Raw genomic sequence first — 21,288 nt, forward strand, 5'->3', positions numbered from 1 at the left:
GGGGGCATGGGGGGGGGCGGGGGGGGGGGGGCGGCCAAAAGCTGCAGGGCGGCTTCTCTTTCCTTCCCCAGCCTCCCTGCCACTACAGGGGCCGGGGAAGGAAAGTGAAGAGAGGGGAGGGCATGCCTTCTCTCTCTCTCTCTCCTTCCTCAGCTCCCCTGCTGCTTCAGGTCAGTTTCATTCCTGGGCTGATCAGCTCTTAGGTTTAATGGCTGATCAGGGAGTGAAACTGACCAGAAGGGTCAGGGCAGCTTCCCTGGAAGAGCCGGGGAGGGGGCACAGGGGGCAGGGGGAAGGGGCACAGTGCACCAGGGTGGGGGGCCTGGGGGGCAATGCTCCCTCTAAGCTGTGGAGTTTTGTGAGCAGAAATCCTACTTTGTGAGCTCCTGGCATTGAAGTTGTGAGCGGGCGACTGGGCTGCTGCATGAATTAGTTTGCTCCGGAGGGGTCCTTCCTGAGCTAAGACAAGAATGTGTGAGCCGGAGGCTAAAGAACTGTGAGCTAGCTCACACTCACTCAGCTTAGACGGAACACTGCTGGGGGCGGCCTGGCATTCTCCCTGGGCGGGGCGGGGCTCATTCGTGGTGGGGCTCCGTCCCCAAATGCCCCACTGTGGCTCTGTGACATTATACACTTCTGGGTTCCCTCCCCTTTCCAAACTCCCCTTCCCAAATCTCCATGAATTTCCCAATCTGGCATTGGTGACCCCGTTGATGGGTCTATCCTTCATGAATCTGCCTAATCGTCTTTGAGAACCATCTAAGCAGCCATCACTGTACCCTGGGGCAGTGACGGCCTTTCACAGTGAAGAAGAAGAGAAGAGATTGGATTTATACCCCACCCTTCACTGCCCAAAGGTTCTCAGAGCAGCTTACAAACTCCTTTCCCTTCCCCTCCCCACAACAGACACCCTGTGAGGTGGGTGGGGCTGAGAGAGCTCCTGACAGAAACTGATCTTTTTCAAGGACAGCTCTTATCAGAACTACGCAGGGCTATTTTTGGGCAGGAAGGTACAGGAACGGACTTCTGGCTGGCTCCCGAATTGGCCACGCCCAGCAGGAACTCATTAGCATAACAGGCCACACCCAACAGCAGAAACTCATTAGGATTGGCTACATTAGGGGTGTGTGGCCTAACATGCAAAGAAGTTCCTGCTACAAAAAAAGGCCCTGAGTTTTGACCACAAACAAGGTAAACAAAATAAGAAGCAAAAGGTGGATGTGGCTGGATGACCACACTTCTGGTAACATGGAGGTGTGGCCTAATAAACTAGGGGGAATCAAACCCGGTTCTCCCAGATTAGAGAAGAAGAAGAAGAGGAAGAGATTGGATTTATACCCTGCCCTTCACTTGGAGTCTCAGAGCGGCTTACAAACTCCTTTCCCTTCCCCCTCCCCACAACAGACACCCTGTGAGGTAGGTGAGGCTGAGAGAACTCTGACACAAACTGCTCTTTTTCAAGAATAGCTGTGCCAGAGCTTGTGACTGACCCAAGGTCACATCAGCAGCTGCAAGTGGAGGAGTGGGGGAATCAAACCCGGTTCTCCCAGATTAGAGTCCGCACACGTAACCACTACACCAAACTGGCCACTTTGCCATACATTCAGGGGCGGATTGACCATGAAGCAGACTAGGCACGTGCTTAGGGTACCAGGGCCAAAGGGAGTACCACAAAGCTGGGGAAAGGGTGAAAAGAACTTTATGTAGCCCAAGCTTGGCTTAGTTTGTACCGTTATTGTGTTATCATATGAATACATTTTTGTATTGCCGCAACCTGCATTGTATATCTGGTCAGAAAAGTCAACCACTAAAATGGCCTGGGGGTCAGTGTGGAAAGGAGGGGGGCAACGAGATGGGTCAGTGCTTAGGGCACCCATGAGCCTTAATCCACCCCTGCATACATTCCAGGGAAGACTGTGGGGAGAGAGAGGTTTGTACACCCCAGGCGGTGATCTGTTCCCCTCTCCCCTCCACCTTAGGTGCCCTGTGTCACAGCTTTTCCACCTGGAAGCTCAGAATACGTACTTTTTATCTATGTGTCATGGCAAGCGATGGCTATTTTATGTATTCCCGATGCATTTTAGCTGCTGCGGGAGAGGCTGGATTGACCTTTCTTACCACAGCTTCATCCCTTTCAGTCAAGGAGGAAAGGCTAAAGAGACTGGGACTTTGCACTTTAGAAAGCAGATGACTAAGGGGGGGGGGGGAGAGATGATAGAGGTTAATAAAGAGAAAGAGGTACTTTTCTCCCTTTCTCACAATACAAGAACTTGTGGGCACTCAATGAAATTGCTGAGTGGTCGGGTTAGAACAGATAAAAGGAAGTCCTTCTTCACCCAAAGAGTGATTAACACATGGAATTCACTGCCACAGGAAGTGGTGGTGGCTACAAGCATGGACGGCTTCAAAAGGGAATTAGATAAGCATAAGGAGCAGAGGTCCATCAGTGGCTATTAGCCACAAGGTATAGATAGGGACTCTGGGGCAAGTGATGCTCTGTCTTCTTGGTGCTTGGGGGGGGGGCAACAGTGGGAGAGCTTCTAATGTCCTGGCCCCACTGCTGGACCTCCTGATGGCACCTGGTATTTCTGGCCACTGTGTGACAGAGTGTTGGACTGGATGGACCTTTGTCCTGATCCAACATTGGCTTCTCTTATGTTCTCATGTTCTTATGCTCCCGCAGCCCTTTCCAAGTTCTACGCCCTCTCTGTCTTTGTCTCCCCTATGTGCCCCTGCTAGACCGAGACCAAGAGGAGGTGGGGGGGGGACAAGACCACAAGTTACACAGACCGTGGGATGTCCATGTGAGCTTGGGCAGGAGGAAGTTGGAAGTATAGGACTCTGAAGGCATTTTTTTTAATGGCTTTCTTTGGTGTCCTCTCCTCTGTTTGGCACCCAACACGGCGGGGAAACCTCCTTAGCTAGCAGCGCATCGAGAATGTTTCTCCCCCTCTCCTTTTCTGTACCTCTCATTCCACTCAATGCCACTTTCCGTTGCCAGAGTTGTGGGTAACAAAAGAGGCTGGGAAAGGCGAGCATGGGATCTGCAGGTAAACGTGCATGTCCTCTCGGTCTCGATGTGCCTGCTTGTCGTGTGCTGTCTGCCCAGCCGGTGGGTTGTCTTTCGTGAAAGCGCATTTAATGGCATGCCATCAAGTCCGCTCCGTTTCGTAGCCGGCCGCCCCCCGCATGGGATACCGATGACCGGGGGGAGTCGTCTGCTAAATTATACATTTCTCTCCCAGCCTGGCCCTGGAACGGCTCGAGAGGTCCGGGGAGCAATTTGCGAAGGTGGATAACAGAGGGGGTTGATACAAATGAGAGGTTAGGGAATTATCCACTTTGCCGTACCTGCATTTTCGGAGCGTGCCCTCGTTTGGAGGAGAGCGAGGTCAGCGCCGCTCGCCTTCGATCGAGAGGGGGAACAAGAGGTTCGGGGAGGAACCGGGCAGGACTGCTTTCCGAGGGCTGTTTGTCGGAGCGGCACATCCAATCCTCCTTCGCTTCTGGACCTCGTGATTAGAATCAGAGCAAATCTTTAATGTTACTGAAGAAGAGACGCTTTGGGGGAAATCTCGGCCTGCACATTCCTCCCTCGTTTTGAAGGTCCAAAAAACCCGCTTTGGGGTGTAGTGACATTCCTTCGGCCCATATTTGTCTCCCCCTACCAGATGCACGCATGCACGCACGCGCACACACATTACGGATACACACGGGGCACTGCTAAGACATGGCGAAAGAAACCTAAACCAGCAGTTTTGATGCAATTGTAAGGTAAAGGTAAAGGTTCCCTTGCTCGAAAGCCAGTCGAATCCGACTCTGGGGTTGCAGTGCTCATCTCTGTTTCAAAGCCAAAGAGCCAGCGCTGTCCGAAGACGTTTCCATGGTCATGTGGCCGGCATGACTAAACACCAAGGCTCACGGAACGCTGTTACCTTCCCACTGAAGTGGTACCTATTTATCTACTTGCAATTTCTTGCTTTTGAACTGCTAGGTTGGCAGGAGCTGGAAGTAGAGACGGGAGCTCACTCCATCATGCGGCACACTCGGGTCTCGAACTGCTGAACTAGCGACCTTCCATAGCCTGCAGTTCAGTGTCTTAACCACTTGAGCCGCCACAGCTCCTTCTGCACGCATGCCATCAATTGTGCCCATGTGCAATTGTATCAACATTCTTGTGGTCTGGTGTTTTTTGTGTGCCGCAGTCAACCCCGCTCCAAATGAATCTTGATGTACCATCACGTAGGGTTGCCAGCCTCCAGGTAGAACCTGGAGATCTCTTGGAATTACAACTGATCTCCAGAAGACAGAGATCAGTTCCCCTGGAGAGAAATGGCTGCTTTGGAGGGTGGGATCTATGTAAACACGCCCTGCTGAGGCCCCTCCCCTCTCCAAACCCCGCCCTCTCCAGGCTCCACCCCCGAATCTCCAGGTATTTCCCAATCTGGAGGTTGTTCATGCACAAACGGGCCATTTCCACCATAGGAAAACTCCTTAAATTGGAGGGAGGCTACGGTCTTGGCTGAGTGCAGCCAGTATGAGGCAAGCCAATTGTTCTTGGAGGCACACCTTAAAGCAATAACGCAGTAGAAGCCAAGGGCAAGAAAACACACATTGTGATGGTTGGCGGGTTGTTATTGTTCTTTTCTTTCTCAGTCTTCCATTCGTCCTGATTTATTTTTGGATGGACAGCATGTCTCATTGTATACCAGTCGCACGGAATGTGTATGGCAGCTTGCAATTGACAAAAAACGCGCTCCCAGAAAGCGGCGGCAAGACCGGCGTGCGACGTCGCTCTTGACCCTGGTAGAATGAATTTGCAACAGCCTGTTCCATTACTGCCGAACGGACGTTCATTACAATTCCATTTCAATCTGTGATTTTATTTTTCTATTACTCTCTCTCTTTCTCTCTGTCCACAGAACTTTGGAAAGTGTCACTCAGAGATATCGGATGCGGGTGATTACCTAACCTGCCGTTACTCGCGCGAAGACCAATATCTGGCAAATGTACCTTATGTCTATAGTCCGTTGTCGTATCTCCCAGGAGATCTCTACTCATCCCACCAGAGCAATGCTTCCTTCTGCTGCCCACCACCAGGTTCCAGAGCACTGTATATTTGCCCTAAGGAACAATACGTTTAGCAGGGCCACAGACGATCACAGAAAAGAGAAGACAATTCGTCACTTGTCCTCAACTTTGACACATCAGTCAAGGCCATTTTAACCCGTTTCCTCCCACCCAAGATATTGGGGATGTAGTTGAGTTTGTGTGTATGTGTGTGTGTGTGTGTGTGTCCATATGGTTCTCCTTTTTCTTTTCCTCCTTGCTACCAAAGTTTCGACACATATTAACTGACATCGTTAGATTACACTTCTGCCTTGACCATTAAGGAACGTCACTCCTTTTAACTCCCGTAACTGTCCACACATTCCTGGTCCCTCCCTCCCACGCTGCTTTTGACCCTCGGGGCCTCCCGTATCGAACAGACCTTGTGCGCTCGTGTTTCCAATGTGTTTGCACCACTGCCCTCTGCTGAATGGAAGGGGTCAGACTTACCGACGTGTCTGCCATCTTGTTCCCATTTGCACAACGTTCACTGTAGATGGTTAAGCTGAAAGATGTCCTGACGCACCGCTAGCTGTACCTCCCTGATACTTCATAACTCTGTCCTTTCCCTCCACTTCCAAACACAACATGAGGTACTACTCAAAGAACCTCCCTACTTAGGAGTCCCACGGCCGGTCCCATCTCATTCATTTTTGGACGAGATAGTCTGTGCAACAAGTCACAGTGTGTGTGTGTGCACGTGCATGTGCGCGTGCGCAAAGGCAGAACTAAAGCATCGAAACAATGCATCTCATTCTCCGCTGTCATCCTCTCATGTTCCATTTATCTCATGGCCATCCCAAGGATGTGGACGGAGAATGTGCTGAGATAGATCGAAACATTCCTTTCCCTCCAAGGGACATCCCTGAATTAGGAAGATGCTAATATTTTTTGGGGGAAAAACCCTCTGTGGGAGTGGGTCAAAAACCCTCAATTTTGCTATGCACTTTTTTTTTTGGTTGGAGCGATCAAACTCAGGCAGCTGGAGATGAACGATAATTTCGGGTCACCTCCTTGCTCTTAACGAAGGATGAAAGCCAACACAGGATCGGGCCTTTGAAGCGCTTCCTTTGCTTTTCTCGCTCCCGTTTTGATTTTGATTTTTTTTAAGTTGCTTTAGTTTTTGGAATGCGTGCGTGTGTGTATTTTTATATTGGTATGTATATACATATATATATTTGAAGTCTGGGTGGACGTGAGGCTGTGCGTGCGGTCCTGCGAACCTCGGTCGTGTTTTAGAGAGAGGGATTTTGTTTTCACCTCCCCTCCTCGTCCACGTGCAATAGGACTGGGTGAAGGAAAAGAGGAGGCTGAACACAGGGTAGCAGGTAGCGAGGGAGAAGGTAAGCGACGATGGATCTTGGACAAGGCTGGACAGAGAAGGAGACGGCGACATCTGCCAGAGCAACCATCATCGAGGGCTGAGATAACCCCGCCCCCCATCTTGCTTGTGGGGTGAGCTCTTACGCCAGGGAACCACAAAGACATCAGGGCCAAGGGCAGACGCCCCTGACCCCTAATGTGCTCTTACAAGCCATTATTCTGGGCTTTGGCCCTTTCAGTGTTGAGTATCTCAGAGCTAAGGGGAAAGCAGAATAATAGGAGCGGTCGGAGCCCGGCTGCGTCACAGTTTATTTTTGTATATTTTGGTTGGAGAAGGCTAATACGGCGTCATGCACTTTGGATTTCCCCAGCCCACCTCTCCCAAAGCTTTCCTCCCCCCCCCCCACATCTGAAGGTTTAGCTCTGCCCTCCTTCCATTTCCACGCAAGCTAAACTGCGTTCACACTACCTCAGCCATTTCCCGCAAGCTTATAACATGATGGAAGGCCGACAAGGGATGAGAGCAAGAATTCAACCCAGCGCTTCCTCAATAACGTGCACTTGCCGCCCGTCTCGGGTTCAGAGCATGGTGGCCTGATCTTATGACATCATTTCCTGTCTGAAGCAGGAAACGGGTGGATCACCGGAGGAAGCGGGAAGATCGAGACAAGGGGGTGGCGGCTTTCCATCGCCCGCCCGCCCCAAGAGCTGGCTGCCGCTGTAGAACAAAGGGAAGGGAACACATCTTACTTCTGCACCTAAAGTCGACAGTAAACTTAATTGTTGTTAGTGGGGTCAAGATTGGCCGTGACATGGAATGTTGCTTTTTTTGCGGGGGGGGGGGGGGATTAGGAAAACATGTTAGCACTTTAAATATGTGTCCCAAAATTAAATCCTGGTTGTATTACGTGATTCCAAACGTCATAGTTTGGCTATTGGCTTCATCCTGTCCTTTGACCAGAGGAGCAGAGATCTTTCTCTTCCTTTCGCAATGAAGACAAGCGTTACTTCTCACCACATCCCAGGTGTAAGAAACCTTGTTCTTCTTTCCTCTCTGTGTGCCATGGGGTGTCATGTATATTCATGGTGGCCAACACATGTGCCCTCATATTCCGGGTGCCCCCAGACCTCCGAATAACTCGGGGGGGGGGGGCTTTGAGTGCTTCCAAAATTCACAAGAAGCCTCTCATGTCTGTCTTGGGAAGCATCATGTTCAGGACACACTGCCACAGGGCCAGACAGCAACAGTGCCCAGCGATGGTGTCATTTTTGGATAGCTGCTTTCTTGGTGGACCTATTGAGGAATTTAGTTTGGTACCCTAGAACCATGAGGATAGCTTGCTGCAGGGTATACCGGAAAGCCATGTCCTGATGTTCAGTAGTTTTTGAGTCTTGACAACTGTAACTTGGTCTCTCCACAAGCTTCAGACAGGGAGCCTCCAGAGGGGAAGAACCTGCCTTTGCTTTGGCAGATGAGGGGCCTGAGTCATGACGACAGCCATCACAGTCTAGTTCAGGGGTCCTCTGCTGGTTCTGGCTGGTCGCCATGGATACACTTCACTGAAGCTGGATACGCAGTCCAAAAGCAAGCTAAGAAACAGAGCCACGGGTCAGAATGCCAGGGAATCAGTCAGAGTTTTCAGGAGCAAAGAGCGGAGGCCGGCAGCCCGGACAAGGTCCGAGATTGCACGGTTGCATCCACACCGAGACAGGTGAGCGTGGTTGCTTATAACCGGATCCTCCCTTCCCTGGGAGGCGACCTGCAAACGCTCATAGCCCCTATCGCTGCCTTTGCAACAGCTGAAGTGTGGCATTCCTCCGTCTCTCCCACACCTCCAGATGCTGGCGTGCCTTGCATCTGGGACATTCAGGTGAGCTAGGTGGGGACTCTGGCCTCGAGGTGTACCCAATTGGGGGTGCTGTCCCAGGCTTTTCCTCCAACGGCACCTCAGATGCTGGAGCCTCTCCTTCCTCAGGTGCTTGCAAAGGTTCCTCTTCGGGACTGACTCCAGAGGAGGTTGGGTTGCTCTGTGCCTCTTCCTCATCTGAGAAACAGTCAGACTCAGCTAAGCCAGGACCCAGGACAGGTCCCCACCCTTTCTGAACCTGCAAGCTGCTTTGGGATTCTGACATGGCACGGTTGGTGCAGCCACAAGATGGCTGCCATGGGAGGCGGAGCCAGCCACCAAATAACTGCGGCAGCTTAATGTCAGCCGCGCAGCGAAGGTCCTTGTGTTGTGGTGGCAGCGGCTGCCAAAGCCACATTTTATTAAAAAAAATCTGCACAGTCAATCAAACCTCCAGCAGCCAATCAGAAGGCTCACTGGGCAAAAGCTTCACTTTGCCCCGGCCACTTCCTCAAAACTCCTGGCAGGCACCAGAAAAGGTGTCAGCCCATGGGCACCACATTGGGAACCCCTAGTCTAGTTCCTAGTCCTCTAAGCTAACTTCAGGGCATGCGATCGGCCTGCCCTTCTGCATTGTCTGAGTAATGGACCTCAAGGGCACCCTGTTTTATCGGCAGAGAGATCAGTCCATCGGGACCAGCAAGGTGCCATTTAAAAAACAAAAGCATAAAGTCAATACAGGCCAGTGCTGCTTATTTTAACATGGAGTTGCTGAGAGATCTCTGAATTCAGAATCAAAGATGCTCCCGTGAGTCCCAGGCTGTCTGGCCCAAGATTTACGTAGCCTACTGTTGGCTAAGGCAGAGTAGTTGAGCCAACAGCAGCCAAAGAAGCCATAGTATGTCGGGTCAAGACCTCTAATGCCAGAGCAGTTGCGAGAGCAGCCGCCATGACATCACTGAAGGTCTGAAAGGGACATCGTAGCAGGTCCCTCAATAGTAGTGGGGCAAGGTGGGGAAGGTGCAGACATGCCGAGAGAAGTTTGACAAAGTGGCCCATCATAGCGAAAGGCCTTTTGCGAATCAGGTTTACAAACTGATATTTGTAAACCAGGTTGAATTGAGCGCCTGCTATTCCAAGCTAATCCCTTTGAAAGGGGAGAGGAAGACCGGAAGATGGATATTGTGGGGAGGGGAAGGGAAAGGAGTTTGTAAGCCGCTCTGAGACACCTTTGGGTAGTGAAGGGCGGGTTATAGATCCAATCCTCCTCCTCCTCCTCCTCCTCCTCCTCCTCCTCAAAGGAAAAAGCCTCCTCTTCTTCTCCTCTCTCTCCCTCTCTCTCTCTCTCTCTCTCTCTCTCTCTCTAAGGCTGAAAAGAGTGGAAAGGGTTTCCCCCCCCTCTCCAAGCTTTAGAAACAGGCAAAATGTCAAGGCAAAGAAAAGAAAGAACTTCAACACCCAATGAATACTTAGCTTGTGGAACTCACTGCTCCAGGATTCAGTGACTGCCACTAATTTGTGTGTCTCAAGTGCCACCAACTCATGACCGGCTTATGGTGACCCTACCAAGGGGCTCTCAAGGCAAGTGATTTCAGCAGAGGGTTTGCCGTTGCCTCCTTCTGCAGAGTCTTCCTCGGAGGTCTCCCACCCAAGTCCCATCCCCGCTTAGCTTCCAAGAGCTGACGAGATCAGGCTATCGCCACGCTGCCTTCTGGCACTAATTTACCTGGCTTCGATAAGGGATTAGTCAAAACTCATGGTGAAGGATAGGGACGGGAATGACCATTCGCTATGATGAATCCATGGAAAGTCCAACTCCAGAGGGAAAATACCTCTGAATACCAGTGGCAGGGGGAGTGGTAATATCAAGGGTATTGCTCCAGCTTGCAGGCTTCCAAGGGGCTTATCTGGCTGGCCAGTGTTGGAAGCAGGATGCTGGACTAGGTGGGCCACTGGTCTGATCCTGCAGGGCTCTTCTGATGTCCCCATCAGGAGAAGACCTCTGGCTCTGTGCCCTGTTGCTGGACCTCTCTCTGGAGCCTAGAGGGGTTGGCCACTGTGTGAGATGGAAAGAGTACACGTGGAATTCACTGCCACAGGAGGTGGTGGCGGCTACAAGCATGGACGGCTTCAAGAGGGAATTAGATAAGCATCTGGAGCAGAGGTCCATCAGTGGCTTTTAGCCACAAGGTATAGATAGGAACTCTCAGTCTGGGGCAAGGGATGCTCTGTATTCTTGGTGCCTGGGGGGGGGGGCAACAGTGGGAGGACTTCTAGTGTCCTGGCTGCACTGGTGGACCTCCTGATGGCACCTGGTATTTTTGGCCACCGTATGACAGAGTGTTGGACTGGATGGGCCATTGGCCTGATCCAACATTGGCTTCTCTTATGTTCTCTTATGTTCTTCATGCTGACTAGAGGGACCACTGGTCTGATCCATTAGGGCTCCTCTGCTTATGTTCCTCCTGGACTTCCAAACTCCTTAGGAGGAGAGCAGGGGTGAAAAACAAGATGAAACAGGATGAAAACGTTGTCCATGAAACAGTGGCTTAGTGTGAAGGCCAAGGAATGGGTCAAGAGGACCAAGTCAGACATTTCAAAGGGTGGCTCGGCAAATCCAGTGTGTGATTCTCATATTTGGGCCTCGAAGCCATTTCCCCTGTCCAGCTGAGTACAAACAAAACATATGCCACCCTCTCTCAGGGTGGTGGTGACATTGATGGATCTGTTATAAAGTCAAAGATTGGTCAGGAAGTTTAAATAAACCATGATGTAAGATCTACAACTGCCTCCCTGGTCTCTTTATTAGGAAACGACACGGAACTGGTTCACACGGGCAAGGTCAACTCCAATGCTCCCTCTAAGCTGCGGAGTCTTGTGAGCCAAAATCCTACTTTGTGAGCTACTGGCATTAAAGTTGTGAGCAGGCGATTTGGCTGCTGCATAAATTAGTTTGCTTTGGAGCCATCCTTCCTGAGTGAAGACAAAAAAATGTGTGAGCCGGAGGCTAAAAAACTGTGAGCTAGCTCACAGTCACTCAGCTTAGAGGGAACACTGCTCCACACTGGAGATAACGTCTGTTTCCCCCCTGCCCTATCTGCATTCCCTTTATGGGACAGTTGGTTCATGCAATCAAGCCCCAGTTCATACAGGCTTGGGGTTGGGCCCTACATTAAATTCCCACTAACACAGGGAGGGAGCAACATTCACCAGAATGCCTCCACCCACCACAGACTTCTCATCATATTCTGTTCCTTGCAGGAGGGGTTCCATTCCAGGTTGCAGTTGGGCAGGGAAACAAGGAAATCATGTTCCAATGACAGGAAACCCTCTGATCAGCAGAAATGACGGCAGGAAATCACCCTGGGTTTCTCCACACTTGAACACATGAACCTGCCTTATACGCAGGGGTCATTTTCTGCAGGAGCGCACAGGAGCGGAGCTCCGGCAGTAAAGAGCCCAGGGGGCGGGCACATGCAACAAGCCCCACCCCCTGCTCCCAGGAGCCCTCAGTCAGAGCAAGAAGCAGCCAGGTAAGCTGCAGGGCTCACCCTGGCCCAAAACAGTCCAGTGGCACCTTTAAGACCAAGTTTTATTCAGGTACAAGCTCTCCCTCCTCTGCGAGGACAGATCTGCACGTTCTCTCCCCCCCCCCCAATAGCTAGCAATCCAAAACAGTCCAGTGGAGCCTGAGTGGTGGGTGTTGCCTTCTGACACACTTCCGGTGATGTCAGGGGATGTGGCATATGCAAATAAGTTATGCTAATGAGCTCCTGCACCTCTTTTTCTATGAAATGACCCCCGCTTATACGGAATTAGACCCTTGAATCATCCAGATCAGTATTATCTACAAAGGAGGAGGAGGGGGAGGAGATTGGATTTATACCCCACCCTTCACTCGGAGTCTCAGAACGGCTTATCAACTCCTTTCCCTTCCCCTCCCCACAACAGAAACCCGTGAGGTAGGCGGGGCTGAGAGCCAATGTTCCCTCTAAGCTATGGAGGCTTGTGAGCAAAAATTCTACTTTGTGAGCCACTGGCATTAAAGTTGTGAGCAGGTGATTTGGCTACTGCATAAATTGGTTTGCTCTGGAGCCCCATCCTTCCTGAGCTGAGACAAAAATGTGTGAGCCAGAGGCTCAAAAACCGTGAGCTAGCTCACACTAACTCAGCTTAGAGGGAACATTGCTGAGAGCGCTCTTTCCAGAACTGCCCTTTCAAAGACAGCTCTTATCAGAACTATGGCTTGCCCAAGGTCATCCAGCAGCTGCAAGTGGAAGAGTGGGGAATCAAACCGGGTCTCCCAGATTAGAGTCCTCACACTTAACCACTACACCAAACTGGCTCTGCAGCAGCTCTCCAAGATCCCAGGCAGAGGTCTGTCACTTCGCCTATCTCTTGATCCTTCTAAGTGGCCATATCGGGGTTTGAACCTGGGACCTTCTGCCTGCCAAGCAGATGTTCTACCACTAAGGTCCCCTTGTTGACTCAAAGGTACGTGATTGCACTAGGCCTTCTGAAAAGCACTGTGTGGGGTGAGAGGAAAAGTTCTCTCTGTGGAGGCTTATCTACAGCTACCTGTTCACACAAGTAGTCGAGTAATGAGTAGGCCCGTGCGAACAAGCCCCCCAAATGCCTAGCAGTCAAGTGGTGCAAACCTGAGTCATGACCATCTTTGGCACTTCATTGCTACTCCTGTCTTCTCTTGGTCTCCGTCGACATACCTTCTTCAATGATTTTTATGTGTGTTTGGAAAAGGAAGAGAGAGGATGTTTCCTGGAGTGTTAGATATGTGGATTGACGAGTGCATCGCACATGTCTTTGCTTCAAGGTGACATTTGACAGGCCTCGTCCAGAGCTGACACACTGTGTGGAAAACAGCAAAGGCGGGGGGATGGAGCAAGGCACGGCTTCCTCCATCAGTGGTGCAGAGAAGAGAGACAGTTCCCATTTCATTACATGCTCCACTAATGCCCATGAATCACGATGGCCAATCACTGACTCCCCTTGCCGGTGGCACCAGCAGTGATCAAATATCTCCTGGCACTCCTGGAAGCCATAGACAGAACCCGCTTATGCCCAACAGGCCTGGATTAATTAATGGTGGGATTCTAAATGTTGGGGGGGGGGAGAAAAAATGGAAAAGGGAGGAAGGAAGGAAGGAAGGAAGGAAGGAAGGAAGGAAGGAAGGAAGGAAGGAAGGAAGGAAGGAAGGAGAGGGTAATCTCATATCTCCTAGTCCTTGCCCAAGAGATTATCTATCATCTATCTATCTATCTATCTATCTATCTATCTATCTATCTATCTATCTATCTATCTATCTATCTATCTATCTATCTATCTATCTATCTATCTATCTATCTATCTATCTATCTATCTATCTATCTATCTATCTATCTATCTATCTATCTATCTATCTATCTATCTATCTATCTATCTATCTATCTATCTATCTATCTATCTATCTATCTATCTATCTATCTATCTATCTATCTATCTATCTATCTATCTATCTATCTATCTATCTATCTATCTATCTATCTATCTATCTATCTATCTATCTATCTATCTATCTATCTATCTATCTATCTATCTATCTATCTATCTATCTATCTATCTATCTATCTATCTATCTATCTATCTATCTATCTATCTATCTATCTATCTATCTATCTATCTATCTATCTATCTATCTATCTATCTATCTATCTATCTATCTATCTATCTATCTATCTATCTATCTATCTATCTATCTATCTATCTATCTATCTATCTATCTATCTATCATCTATCCATTCATCCATCCATCCATCCATCCATCCATCCATCTATCTAATTTATACCCCTTCTTTCTCCCAGTGGGACCCCAAGGCAGATTACCTCTTTCTCCTCTTCTCCATTTTATCCTCACAACAACCCACTACTATAGGCTAGGCGGAGAGTGTGTGACTGGCCCGAGATCACCCGGCAAGCTTCCATGGCAGAGTGGAGATTTGAACCTGGGTCTCCCAGCTCCTAGTCTGACCCCCTAAGACAGGGCTGTCGAACTCATTTGTTATGAAGGGCGGATCTGGCATAAATGAGACCTTGTTGGGCCAAGCCATGTGTGTCATAAAATGTAATGCCAAGTACCGGAGATATAAACTTTATAAAGGACACAAACACAAAGGGTTTACTTAAAAACACAGAGGGTTACTTAAAAACATGCTTAAAACATTAGCACCCTTGCAATATTTTGTTTATTTAAACTGCTCTTTCAAGGACAGCTCTGACAGAACTACGGCTCGCCCAAGGTCATCCAGCAGGTGCAAGTGGAGGCGTGGGGAAACCAAACCCGGTTCTCCCAGATTAGAGTCCACGCGCTTAACCACGACACCAAACTGGTATAAAGCTACTTCTGTGTAACGTGTTGTCCAGTGGCAACCGACTCATGGCAACCCCGTAGGGTTTTCCAGACCAGAGATGTTCAGAGGTAGCTTGCCATTGCCTGCCTCTGCATGGTGACCCTGGACTTTCTTGGTGGGTCTCCCATCCAAGTACTCACCAGATCTGACCCTGTTTAGCTTCCCAGACCAGATAAGATCAGGCTAGCCTCAGCAGGCCAGGGAAAAGATAGACAGAGGCGGTTAACCATCACCTGACTCTGCGTAGGGACCCTGAACTTCCTTTGTTTTCTCCTATTCAAGTACTCACCCGGGCTGAGCCTGCTTAGCTTCCCAGAACTGATGATGATGCTCCCGTGCTTGATCCCTACCAGTCCAGTTTCCGCCCGGGCCACGGGACGGAGACGGCACTGGTCTCCCTCATGGATGACCTCCGGAGGCATCTGGATCGGGGCGGGATGGTGGCGCTGCTGTTGCTGGACCTGTCGGCAGCGTTCGACACGGTCAATTATCAGCTGCTCGCCCACCACCTCGCCGACGTGGGGATTCGGGGACTTGCTTTACAGTGGCTTGTCTCCTTTCTCCAGGTTCGGGAACAAAGGGTGGCTCTCGGGGAGAGACTATCCCGATGGCACCCACTACTTTGTGGGGTGCCACAAGGGGCGGTACTCTCCCCGATGTTATTTAACATCTATATGCGCCCCCTTGCCCAGATTTCCTGGAGGCATGGGCTGGGGTGTCACCAATATGTGGATGACACCCAGCTCTATCTGCTGTTGGGCGGCCAGTTGGGCTCTATCCCAGAAGACCTGGACCGGGCGCTTCAGGATGTGGCGGGATGGCTGAGACTGAGCCGATTGAAATTGAATCCGATGATGACGGAGGTCCTGTGCCTGAATCAGAGCGGTAGGTGGGAATCCCATTGCTGGCCTTCGATGGGGTGCCATTGGTGCCAGCGTCGCGGGACCGGTGTTTGGGAGTGCTCCTGGATGCCTCCTTAACAATGGAGGCCCATGTAGCAGCCACTGTCAAGGCAGCCTTTTACCATCTTCGGCTGATTAGGCAGTTGGTTCCCTTGAGCGCAAAGATCTGGCGTCAGTGATCCATGCTATGGTTACCTCGAGGTTGGACTACTGCAATGCTCTCTACATGGGGCTGCCCTTGGGGCAACTTCGGAAGCTGCACCTGGTGCAAAACGTGGCGGCCAGGCTGCTGATCGACCTCCCGATGCGGGAGCACATCCAGCCTATGCTAAAGGCGTTGCACTGGCTGCCAATAGCATTCCAGATCCGCTTCAAGGTGCTGGTTTTGATCTTTAAAGTCCTATATGGTCAGGGACCTGTCTACCTGAGGGACCGCCTTTCCCCATATGTTCCCCAGACAGCACTGAGATCTGGGACTCAACATCGCCTGACCCTTCCTGGCCCTAAAGAGGCCAGGTTGACAACAACTAGGTCTAGAGCATTTTCGCTAGCTGCACAAGCATATTGGAATGAGCTCCCTAGTGAGATCCAGGCCCTGCGAGATCTCCAGCAATTCTGCAGGGCCGTGAAGACGGAGCTTTTCCGCCGGGCATACCAGTGAGAGCGACGGTATGCCAGCCTCAGCCTGCCGACCTGCTAAGACATGTATTCTGTATAAGTAGTGAACAATGTGGTCGATGTCTAGTTATAAGGATTTACTGAACCACTTTTACTTATATTATTGTATTTATGTAAAGTTGCTTTATGGATTGATGTTTTATCTATGTTGGTTTTATTAATGCTGTAGTGCTTAAGACGCTGAACTGCAGGCTGTGGAAGGTCAGTAGTTCAGCAGTTCAAGACCCGAGTGCGGCATGACGGAGTGAGCTCCCGTCTCTAGTTCCAGCTCCTGCCAACCTAGCAGTTCGAAAGCAAGAAATTGCAAGTAGATAAATAGGTACCACTTCGGTGGGAAGGTAACAGCGTTCCGTGCACCTTGGTGTTTAGTCATGCTGGCTACATGACCACGGAAACGTCTTTGGATAGCGCTGGCTCTTCGGCTTTGAAACAGAGATGAGCACCGCAACCCTAGAGTCGGACTCGACTGGCTTTCGAGCAAGGGAACCTTTACCTTTACCTAAACCCCTGCCAATGAGAAGAGGATCGTTGCCTAGAGAGACTGCCTAAGCAGTCTTTAGCGGCATTAATGACTGCCCGTCCAGGTTTTTCACACACACACGGTTTCGGGAAAACCCAAAGCAAATTTTGTTCTACCGACATTTGATTCTTTTGGTGCTAAACTGAACACAGAGTCTTTTGGTGCTAAACTGAACACCTTGTCTTTTGGTGCTAAACTGAACACCTTGTCTGACTGTGACGATCATCTGTGAGCTGATCACAATCAGCTCACAGATGATCGTCACAGTCAGACAAGGTAAATTTGATTGTCACATGCACCGGAAGCAAAAATTGTAGCATCTCCCTATTACTATTGAGGGAGGGAGGGAGGGAGGGAGAGAGAAAGAGGGGGAAAGAGGGGGAAAGAGGGAGAGGGAGAGAAAGAGGGGGGAGAGTGGGAGACAGAGAGAAAGAGGGAGAGGGGGAGGGAAAGAAGGAAAGGGGAGAGAGGGAGAGAGAGGGGTGGAGGGAGAGGGAGGGAGAAAGGAGAGAGAAAGAGGGGGAGAGGGAGGGAAAGGGAGAAAGGGGGAAGAGGGAGCGAGAGGGAGGGAGGGAGAGGGAGGGAGAAAGGGGGAAGAGGGAGGGAGAGTGGGGGCAAAGAGATGGGGAGAAAGGGGGAGAGAGAGAAGGAGAGAGAGATCTTAATGATTCAAGCAAATGGGCTAAGACAAATGGGTCCATTCTGCAGCCGTCATATGGAGGGAAAGTGGAAGAACTCTCTCTGTCTTTAATAATTGCTCCAGCCTTGAAGAAGGGCTTCAAGAAGAACCAGATTCTCCAACAAACCCAACAGAGGTAAGCAAAAGAAAGTGCATCCTACGTCTCAGGTGGGCTTACATTGCCTTGAGATCTCAGCTCAGGTGAGTACAAAATGTGTTCACTTTGAGGACACGCACTCACCACCAAAGCAACCTCGATCAATATGCAATTAGAACATTTTCAGTTCACCCTGCTAAGTCTGAGAATGAGAAATCCCCAGGAGCAGGGGACACCCCCCCCCCGCCAATGAGAAGAGGATCGTTGCCTAGAGAGAGAGAAAGTCCTTATGAAAAGGCAACAGAGATTAGAAACATAATATGCTGGAACGTGAGATATAGAACTATCAGGCCACCTAAAATGGCAGGGAGGGGTTCTTTGCAAAAGCCCTTTATATCAAAGCAAGAACTGAGCCAAAATTTAGAAGCCACCTGAAAGACATCACCCCCAAGATGGGCAGAAGGGCTGCCATGCCTTAAGAGATCTACATGTTTCACTAGTGGAGGGGTTGTAGTTCAGTGGTAGAGCATGTGTTTGGCATGCAGAAGGTCCCAGGTTCAATCCCCGGCATCTCCAGTTAAAAGGATCAGGTAGGAGGTGATGAAAAAGAAAAGAGGACAGAAGAGAAGAAGAGATTGGATTTATACCCTGCCCTTCACTTGAAGTCTCAGAGCAGCTTTCCCTTCCTTTCCCTTCCCCTCCTCACAACAGACACCCTGTGAGGTAGGTGGGGCTGAGAGAGCTCTTTCCAGAACTGTTTTTGAGAGAACAGCTCTGGCAGAACTATGGCTTGCCCAAGGTCATCCAGCAGCTGAAAGTGGATTAGTGGGGAATCAAACCCAGTTCTCCCAGATTAGAGTCCAGGCACTTAACCACTACACCAAATCAGGGCTCCTTTGGGCTACTCCCCGATCCCCTGGTTGGCAAACTTCTCCTTTCTCTGTGGTTCTTGAAGTAGCTCTGTAGGGTTGGAGGTATGAAGAGACAGAGTCCAAGCAAGGAGACTTTCTTCTATATCCTTCATCCCCTATAATTACTGAGTTAAGAGGCGAGAAGACAGAGTTGAACGTATCCGTGTAAGTGGCAGGGGGACCTGAAAGGTGAGATCTGTTTTGTCATAGCCCACTTTTAAAGGAATGTACACTTTAATGAAACTTCCCTTTTGTCATGTGACCCTCACAAAGGACGTGCTCGAAAGGTGAACGTGCCCCGCTCGCAATGTTCATTTCCTTTCCAGTCAAGATCTCAACCTACTGATTTGTTCATCATTTCCAATGTATTTGCATCTGCACGGCTGGTGGCCTTCATCATGGCATCACCACCTGGGCAATGCACACTCAAAACATGCCAGCTAGCTGGATGGAAAGGAATTGTAATTTTCTCAGCCTTCTGATTGAATCTGGGAGTCCGTCAAAGCTGGAGTTCTCTTCAAAACTAGCAGGGAGCAACTCATGGGGGGGGGGGAATAAGCCTGTATGTTTTAATAAGCCTGTATGTCAAGTTGCTGCCAAATTATGGCAACCCTAGGAAATAATGTTCTTCAAAACAGCCTGTTGTTAACAGCCCTGCGCAGGTCTTGCAAACTGAAGGCCATGGCTTCCTTTATATGAGTCGATCCAGGGCTATTTTTGGGCAGGAACGCACAGGAACGGAGTTCCGGCTGGCTCCCGAGTTGGCCACGCCCAGCAGGAACCCATTAGCATAATAGGCCACACCCAACAGCAGAAACTCATTAGGATTGGCTACAGTTAGGGGTGTGTGGCTTAACATGCAAAAAGCCCTGGGTTTTGACAACAAACAAGGTAAAGAGAATAAGAAGCAAAAGGTGGGTGTGGCTGGATGAGCACACTTCTGGTAACATGGGGGTGTGGCCTAATATGCGAATGAGTTGTGCTGTCAGGGTGTGGCCTAATAGGTTAATGAGTTCCTGCTGCTGGGTATGGCCTATTATGCTAATGAATTCCTGCTAAAAAAAGCCCTGAGTCGATCCATCTCGTGTTGGGTCTTCCTCTGTTCTTGCTGCCTTCAACTTTTCCTAGCATTGTGGTCTTCTCCAGTGACTCTTGCCTTTTCATGATATGACCAAAGTATGATAGCCTGAGGTATGACCAAAGTATGATAGCCTCAGGTCATTTTGGCTTCTAGAGATAGTTCAGGCTTGATTTGATCTGGAGCCCACAAATAAGCCCACCCTCTTGTTGTCACCTTGCTGATGAATCACAAGCCGGAATGAAGATTGCTGGGGAAAAGATCAACAGCCTCAGATATGCAGACTATACCACTCTAATGGCAGAAAGTGAAGAGGACCTAAAGAGCCTCTTGCTCAGGGTAAAAGAGGAGAGCGCAAAAGTGGGCTTGAAGCTCAACATCACAAAAAACTAAGATCATGGCATCCGGCCCCATCACTCCTTAGCCAATAGAAGGGGAAGTCGTGGAAGCAGTGACAGACTTCACGTTCCTGGGATCCAATATTACTGCAGACGGTGACTGCAGCCATGAAATTAAAAGACGCCTGCTCCTTGGGAGGAAAGCGATGGCGAACCTTGACAGCGTAATAAAAAGTAGAGACATCACCCTGCCAAGAAAAGTCCGTAAGGTCAAAGCAATGGTATTCCCAGTAGTTATGACAGTGAGAGTTGGACTATAAGGAAGGCTGAGCACCAAAGAATAGATTCTTTTGAATTATGGTGCTGGAGAAGACTCTTGAGAGTCCCTTGGACTGCAAGGAGATCAGATCAGTCAATCCTAAAAGAAATCAACCCTGACTGTTCCCTGGAAGGTCAGAGACTGAAGCTGAAGCTCAAATCCTTTGGCCACCAAATGAGAAGGGAGCACTCCCTGGAGAAGAATCTGATGCTGGGAAAGACTGAAGGTCAAAGAAGAAGGGGACGGCAAAGGATGAGATAGTTAGACAGTGTTATTGATGCAATGAACATGAAGTTGAGCAAACTATGGAGGACAAAAAGATCAGTAAACCAACCTCCATGCGTCATAAGGAGGCAGCAGAGGTAACCCCCCTGGCTTGCAGCCATAGCCTCTTAGCCATCATTGTAGCCTCCATAACCATAGCTGAAAATTTCCCTCCTTTCTCCTAGTCAACACTGCAGGCAGGGCCGGTATCAGCGTATCTTGGGGTTGGGCAACAGCCAGGGCTCAGATTTTCTGGTGGGGCTCACTGCCGCAGAGCACCCCAGCCCCATGCTCCCAGGGAAGGACATGCTGGTGGTATTCAGTGGTGGCACTCCTGGAAGACACAGTGGTGGCATTCCCACCTGCACATCCATGCCACCCAGCACCGTAGAGGGAAGGACATACAGTCAGTGGGAAGGAAGAACACACAAGCAGGCAGGAATGTGTGTGGAATAGAAGGTCGGCACAAGCCAAGGTCCTGGTGCTGGTCAGAGGAGGAGACGCGCCCCCTGGGCACTCTTGAGAGCCACTTTGGTGTAGTGGTTAAGTGTGCGGACTCTAATCTGGGAGAACCGGGTTTGATTCCCCACTCCTCCACTTGCAGCTGCTGAATGACCTTGGGCAAGCCATAGTTCTGTCAGAGCTGTCCTTGAAAGAGCAGTTCTTGAAAGAGCTCTCTCGGCCCCACCCACCTCACAGGGTGTCTGTTGTGATGAGGGGAAGGGAAAAGAGTTTGTAAGCAGCTCTGAGACTCCAAGTGAAGGGCGGGGTATAAATCCAATCTCCTCCTCCTCCTCCTCCTCCTCCTCCTCCTCCTCC

The sequence above is a fragment of the Gekko japonicus genome, unplaced genomic scaffold (assembly GCF_001447785.1).
Source record: "Gekko japonicus isolate JY-2015 unplaced genomic scaffold, Gekko_japonicus_V1.1 scaffold305, whole genome shotgun sequence".
Taxonomy (NCBI): domain Eukaryota; kingdom Metazoa; phylum Chordata; class Lepidosauria; order Squamata; family Gekkonidae; genus Gekko; species Gekko japonicus.